The following is an 8,116-nucleotide window of genomic DNA, read 5'->3' as shown; positions in this document are numbered from 1 at the left end:
ATAAGATTATTTTATTATCAAACTTAATGTTTTGATCAATTTTTATCAATTTTTAATATACAATTGAACATTTATTGCATTTTTAACTGCAAAATAATTTGCAAGTTGTTGATGAATTTTGTCGAAATCATTACATTAAATACTCACGAAAAATGTTGTATATATATCTCTTATGTCTGTGAGCAGATATTATAGAAACTATAACAGGATCCCCTGTATAACATTTTCAAATTCTTAGATACATTTTCTTGACAATAATTTTAAAACAATACTCATCATAAATATTAAAAGGTCTTAACCCCATAACTAGCTCAAAAAGTGTGAAACTGTTTTAAAAATTGTAAGGTGTATAGACAATGCTAATAAGAACATTCATATATCTATACCTAGGTATTTTTTATTATAAAAAAAAATCAAAAAATATAATCATTTTTCATTAATTAACTTTTTGTTTTGCAAATGTATGTGAAAACAACTGGGAACATTCAAGCTTCACCTGTCTAACGCATCCAACTAGATGTACTTTCCCTTCAGAAAAGATACCAATGTCGTAACTTTTTAAGTTTTTCCTTGCAATTTAAATATGTTGAGGCTCGCTGAGATATTGAATTTGGATTCTTGCTCATCAAAATTGTATAACCTAAAAATTAAAGCATTGTTAAAAATATGTCATTGTACCATAAGTCTTCTCTCTTTGAACTATAAGCAACACACAAATGTGAGTAATGTAGATGCAGTTTTGTAATGTTAGTCTTAATATATAAGTGTGATAAGATTATTTTATTATCAAACTTAATGTTTTGATCAATTTTTATCAATTTTTAATATACAATTGAACATTTATTGCATTTTTAACTGCAAAATAATTTGCAAGTTGTTGATGAATTTTGTCGAAATGATTACATTAAATACTCATGAAAAATGTTGTATATATATCTCTTATGTCTGTGAGCAGATATTATAGAAACTATAACAGGATCCCCTGTATAACATTTTCAAATTCTTAGATACATTTTCTTGACAATAATTTTAAAACAAAACTAATCTAAAATATTAAAAGGTTTTAACCTCATAACTAGCTCAAAAAGTGTGAAACTGTTTTAATAATTGTACGGTGTATAAAAAAGGCTAATAAGAACATTCATTTATCTATCCCTAGGTATTTTATTTATAAAACAAAATCAAAAATATAAAAATTTTTCATTAATTTAATTTTTGTTCTTCCCAAAGTATGTGAAAACAACTGGGAACATTCAAGGTTTACCTGTTTAACGTTTCCAACTAAATGCACTTTCCTTTCAGAAAAGATACCAATGTCCAAACTATTTAAGTGATTCTTTGCAATTTAAATATGTTGAGGCCCTTCGAATTATTAAATTTGGGTTCTTGATCAGCAAAATTGTATACCTAAAAATTAAATCTTTGGTTAAAATATGTCATTGTACCATAAGTCTTCTCTCTTTGAACTATGAGCAACACGCAAATGTGAGTAATGTAGATGCAGTTTTGTAAAGTTAGTCTTAATATATAAGTGTGATAAGATTATTTTATTATCAAACTTAATGTTTTGATCAATTTTTATCAATTTTTAATATACAATTGAACATTTATTGCATTTTTAACTGCAAAATAATTTGCAAGTTGTTGATGAATTTTGTCGAAATCATTACATTAAATACTCATGAAAAATGTTGTATATATATCTCTTATGTCTGTGAGCAGATATTATAGAAACTATAACAGGATCCCCTGTATAACATTTTCAAATTCTTAGATACATTTTCTTGACAATAATTTTAAAACAATACTCATCATAAATATTAAAAGGTCTTAACCCCATAACTAGCTCAAAAAGTGTGAAACTGTTTTAAAAATTGTAAGGTGTATAGACAATGCTAATAAGAACATTCATATATCTATACCTAGGTATTTTTTATTATAAAAAAAAATCAAAAAATATAATCATTTTTCATTAATTAACTTTTTGTTTTGCAAACGTATGTGAAAACAACTGGGAACATTCAAGCTTTACCTGTTTAACGCATCCTACGAGATGTACTTTCCCTTCAGAAAAGATACAAATGTCCAAACTTTTTAAGGTTTTCTTTTCAATTTAAATATGTTGAGGCCCGCTGAGATATTGAATTTGGATTCTTGCTCATCAAAATTGTATAACCTAAAAATTAAAGCATTGTTTAAAATATGTCATTGTACCATAAGTCTTCTCTCTTTGAACTATGAGCAACACGCAAATGTGAGAATTGTAGATGCAGTTTTGTAAAGTTAGTCTTAATATATAAGAGTGATAAGATTATTTTATTATCAAACTTAATGTTCTGATCAATTTTTAATATACAATTGAACATTTATTGCATTTTTAACTGCAAAATAATTTGCAAGTTGTTGATGAATTTTGTCGAAATGATTACATTAAATACTCATGAAAAATGTTGTATATATATCTCTTATGCCTGTGAGCAGATATTATAGAAACTATAACAGGATCCCCTGTATTACATTTTCAAATTCTTCGATACATTTTCTTGACAATAATTTTAAAACAAAACTAATCTAAAATATTTAAAGGTTTTAACCTCATAACTAGCTCAAAAAGTGTGAAACTGTTTTAATAATTGTACGGTGTATAAAAAAGGCTAATAAGAACATTCATTTATCTATCCCTAGGTATTTTATTTATAAAACAAAATCAAAAATATAAAAATTTTTCATTAATTTAATTTTTGTTCTTCCCAAAGTATGTGAAAACAACTGGGAACATTCAAGGTTTACCTGTTTAACGTTTCCAACTAAATGCACTTTCCTTTCAGAAAAGATACCAATGTCCAAACTATTTAAGTGATTCTTTGCAATTTAAATATGTTGAGGCCCTTCCTTCGAATTATTAAATTTGGGTTCTTGATCAGCAAAATTGTATAACCTAAAAATTAAATCTTTGGTTAAAATATGTCATTGTACCATTTTTCTTCTCTCTTTGAACAATTAGCAACACGCAAATGTGAGAATTGTAGATGCAGTTTTGTAAAGTTAGTCTTAATGTATAAGAGTGATAAGATTATTTTATTATCAAACTTAATGTTCTGATCAATTTTTAATATACAATTGAACATTTATTGCATTTTTAACTGCAAAATAATTTGCAAGTTGTTGATGAATTTTGTCGAAATGATTACATTAAATACTCATGAAAAATGTTGTATATATATCTCTTATGCCTGTGAGCAGATATTATAGAAACTATAACAGGATCCCCTGTATTACATTTTCAAATTCTTCGATACATTTTCTTGACAATAATTTTAAAACAAAACTAATCTAAAATATTTAAAGGTTTTAACCTCATAACTAGCTCAAAAAGTGTGAAACTGTTTTAATAATTGTACGGCGTATAAAAAAGGCTAATAAGAACATTCATTTATCTATCCCTAGGTATTTTATTTATAAAACAAAATCAAAAATATAAAAATTTTTCATTAATTTAATTTTTGTTCTTCCCAAAGTATGTGAAAACAACTGGGAACATTCAAGGTTTACCTGTTTAACGTTTCCAACTAAATGCACTTTCCTTTCAGAAAAGATACCAATGTCCAAACTATTTAAGTGATTCTTTGCAATTTAAATATGTTGAGGCCCTTCGAATTATTAAATTTGGGTTCTTGATCAGCAAAATTGTATACCTAAAAATTAAATCTTTGGTTAAAATATGTCATTGTACCATTTTTCTTCTCTCTTTGAACAATTAGCAACACGCAAATGAGAGTAATGTAGATGCAGTTTTGTAACGTTAGTCTTAATATATTAGATTGTCATGACATAATGTAATTATCAAACTTAATGTTCTGATCAATTTTTATCAATCTATATATATAAAAATGAATGTATGTCAGTGTGTCTGTGTGTCCATGTTACCATGGTTACCAAGGTTGCCATGGTTACTAAGGTTACCAAGATTTCATGGCTATTAAGGTTACCATGGTTACCAAGGTTGCCATGGTTACTAAGGTTACCAAGATTTCATGGCTATTAAGGTTACCATGATCCATGGTTACTATGGTTACCAAGGTTACCATGAGTGTTGTTTATAATTATAGGTCTTTAATGGGCAACGAATTGCACAGGATCAGATATAGTACGGGTGTGTCCATATACCCATGGCAATCAATTATATAATATTTTGAAACTTATGGACCTTTTTGTTTTTAAATAGTTACCGTGGGTTTCAAAGCTATAATAATAATAATTATTGGTTGCCAATGGTTTAAAATGTTTGTTATTTATTATAGTGCCCAACGATTCATATTTATAACCGAATTCAATTGCAACTATTATAAGAATTTCTACTATTATTAGTTAATTTATTATGCCCAACAACAAACGATCGATAAATAGTCCCGCAGTTCTAGCACGCAAGAAGCGGGAAACACGAGCCGCGGAAACAGACGAGCAAAGAGAAGCCAGGTTGAGGACCAACCGAGAACGTCAGTCCCTGGCCCGCTTATCCGAGCCAGACGAGCAAAGAGAAGCCAGGTTGAGTACCGACCGAGAACGGCGGTCCCGGGCCCGCTCATCCGGGACAGACGAGCAAAGAGAAACCAGAGTGAGGACAAACCGTGAATGTCAGTCACGGGTCCGCTCATCTGAGACAGACGATTGGGGATCATGCGAGGAATGGGTGCTCGATCCAGACGAACCACCGAATTGAATCTTTGTGCACTACACAATGATGCCGATATTAATTACAGCACACACCCAAGCGTGGCCATCGGAATAATGGATCCCTCTCGGAATAATAATCCCTTTTTGATTATGTTAATTAACGTTTAGAGATTAATACATATGGAGTAGGTATTTTTAATGGGCGACGAGGTGCACGGGATCAGCTAGTTATTAATATACAATTGAACATTTATTGCATTTTTAACTGCAAAATAATTTGCAAGTTGTTTATGAATTTTGTCGAAATGATTACATTAAATACTCATGAAAAATGTTGTATATATATCTCTTATGTCTGTGAGCAGATATTATAGAAACTATAACAGGATCCCCTGTATAACATTTTCAAATTCTTCGATAAATTTTCTTGACAATAATTTTAAAACAATACTAATCATAAATATTAAAAGGTCTTAACCCCATAACTAGCTCAAAAAGTGTGAAACTGTTTTAAAAATTGTAAGGTGTATAGACAATGCTAATAAGAACATTCATATATCTATACCTAGGTATTTTTTATTATAAAAAAAAATCAAAAAATATAATCATTTTTCATTAATTAACTTTTTGTTTTGCAAATGTATGTGAAAACAACTGGGAACATTCAAGCTTCACCTGTTTAACGCATCCAACTAGATGTACTTTCCCTTCAGAAAAGATACCAATGTCGTAACTTTTTAAGTTTTTCCTTGCAATTTAAATATGTTGAGGCTCGCTGAGATATTGAATTTGGATTCTTGCTCATCAAAATTGTATAACCTAAAAATTAAAGCATTGTTAAAAATATGTCATTGTACCATAAGTCTTCTCTCTTTGAACTATGAGCAACACGCAAATGTGAGTAATGTAGATGCAGTTTTGTAAAGTTAGTCTTAATATATAAGTGTGATAAGATTATTTTATTATCAAACTTAATGTTTTGATCAATTTTTATCAATTTTTAATATACAATTGAACATTTATTGCATTTTTAACTGCAAAATAATTTGCAAGTTGTTGATGAATTTTGTCGAAATGATTACATTAAATACTCATGAAAAATGTTGTATATATATCTCTTATGTCTGTGAGCAGATATTATAGAAACTATAACAGGATCCCCTGTATTACATTTTCAAATTCTTCGATACATTTTCTTGACAATAATTTTAAAACAAAACTAATCTAAAATATTAAAAGGTTTTAACCTCATAACTAGCTCAAAAAGTGTGAAACTGTTTTAATAATTGTACGGTGTATAAAAAAGGCTAATAAGAACATTCATTTATCTATCCCTAGGTATTTTATTTATAAAACAAAATCAAAAATATAAAAATTTTTCATTAATTTAATTTTTGTTCTTCCCAAAGTATGTGAAAACAACTGGGAACATTCAAGGTTTACCTGTTTAACGTTTCCAACTAAATGCACTTTCCTTTCAGAAAAGATACCAATGTCCAAACTATTTAAGTGATTCTTTGCAATTTAAATATGTTGAGGCCCTTCGAATTATTAAATTTGGGTTCTTGATCAGCAAAATTGTATACCTAAAAATTAAATCTTTGGTTAAAATATGTCATTGTACCATAAGTCTTCTCTCTTTGAACTATGAGCAACACGCAAATGTGAGTAATGTAGATGCAGTTTTGTAAAGTTAGTCTTAATATATAAGTGTGATAAGATTATTTTATTATCAAACTTAATGTTTTGATCAATTTTTATCAATTTTTAATATACAATTGAACATTTCTTGCATTTTTAACTGCAAAATAATTTGCAAGTTGTTGATGAATTTTGTCGAAATCATTACATTAAATACTCATGAAAAATGTTGTATATATATCTCTTATGTCTGTGAGCAGATATTATAGAAACTATAACAGGATCCCCTGTATAACATTTTCAAATTCTTAGATACATTTTCTTGACAATAATTTTAAAACAATACTCATCATAAATATTAAAAGGTCTTAACCCCATAACTAGCTCAAAAAGTGTGAAACTGTTTTAAAAATTGTAAGGTGTATAGACAATGCTAATAAGAACATTCATATATCTATACCTAGGTATTTTTTATTATAAAAAAAAATCAAAAAATATAATCATTTTTCATTAATTAACTTTTTGTTTTGTAAATGTATGTGAAAACAACTGGGAACATTCAAGCTTTACCTGTTTAACGCATCCAACGAGATGTACTTTCCCTTCAGAAAAGATACAAATGTCCAAACTTTTTAAGGTTTTCTTTTCAATTTAAATATGTTGAGGCCCGCTGAGATATTGAATTTGGATTCTTGCTCATCAAAATTGTATAACCTAAAAATTAAAGCATTGTTAAAAATATGTCATTGTACCATAAGTCTTCTCTCTTTGAACTATGAGCAACACGCAAATGTGAGTAATTTAGATGCAGTTTTGTAAAGTTAGTCTTAATATATAAGTGTGATAAGATTATTTTATTATCAAACTTAATGTTTTGATCAATTTTTATCAATTTTTAATATACAATTGAACATTTATTGCATTTTTAACTGCAAAATAATTTGCAAGTTGTTGATGAATTTTGTCGAAATCATTACATTAAATACTCACGAAAAATGTTGTATATATATCTCTTATGTCTGTGAGCAGATATTATAGAAACTATAACAGGATCCCCTGTATAACATTTTCAAATTCTTAGATACATTTTCTTGACAATAATTTTAAAACAAAACTAATCTAAAATATTAAAAGGTTTTAACCTCATAACTAGCTCAAAAAGTGTGAAACTGTTTTAATAATTGTACGGTGTATAAAAAAGGCTAATAAGAACATTCATTTATCTATCCCTAGGTATTTTATTTATAAAACAAAATCAAAAATATAAAAATTTTTCATTAATTTAATTTTTGTTCTTCCCAAAGTATGTGAAAACAACTGGGAACATTCAAGGTTTACCTGTTTAACGTTTCCAACTAAATGCACTTTCCTTTCAGAAAAGATACCAATGTCCAAACTATTTAAGTGATTCTTTGCAATTTAAATATGTTGAGGCCCTTCGAATTATTAAATTTGGGTTCTTGATCAGCAAAATTGTATACCTAAAAATTAAATCTTTGGTTAAAATATGTCATTGTACCATTTTTCTTCTCTCTTTGAACAATTAGCAACACGCAAATGAGAGTAATGTAGATGCAGTTTTGTAACGTTAGTCTTAATATATTAGATTGTCATGACATAATGTAATTATCAAACTTAATGTTCTGATCAATTTTTATCAATTATTAATATACAATTGAACATTTATTGCATTTTTAACTGCAAAATAATTTGCAAGTTGTTTATGAATTTTGTCGAAATGATTACATTAAATACTCATGAAAAATGTTGTATATATATCTCTTATGTCTGTCAGCAGATA

At 27.8% G+C, this 8,116-nt stretch overlaps 1 long non-coding RNA gene across 2 annotated transcripts; it reads right to left on the bottom strand.

The window, feature by feature from the left end:
* Nucleotides 1-2,063: 2,063 nt before the first annotated feature.
* Nucleotides 2,064-8,067, bottom strand: LOC103310579. 2 transcript variants are annotated; one of them, XR_003840010.1, is made up of 4 exons: nucleotides 7,654-8,067; nucleotides 6,886-7,029; nucleotides 5,350-5,493; nucleotides 2,064-2,176 (listed from the first exon to the last, which is right to left on the bottom strand). It is a non-coding gene; the product is annotated as an uncharacterized LOC103310579 (long non-coding RNA). The 2 variants fall into 2 exon arrangements; XR_003840011.1 differs by lacking the exon at nucleotides 2,064-2,176 and adding an exon at nucleotides 3,103-3,695.
* Nucleotides 8,068-8,116: the final 49 nt, after the last annotated feature.

The sequence above is a fragment of the Acyrthosiphon pisum genome, unplaced genomic scaffold (assembly GCF_005508785.2).
Source record: "Acyrthosiphon pisum isolate AL4f unplaced genomic scaffold, pea_aphid_22Mar2018_4r6ur Scaffold_20630;HRSCAF=21657, whole genome shotgun sequence".
In the NCBI taxonomy this organism is placed as follows: Eukaryota; Metazoa; Arthropoda; class Insecta; order Hemiptera; family Aphididae; genus Acyrthosiphon; species Acyrthosiphon pisum.
Note: the sequence above shows the minus strand (reverse complement) of the source record. Positions and strands in the feature narration are given on the sequence as shown.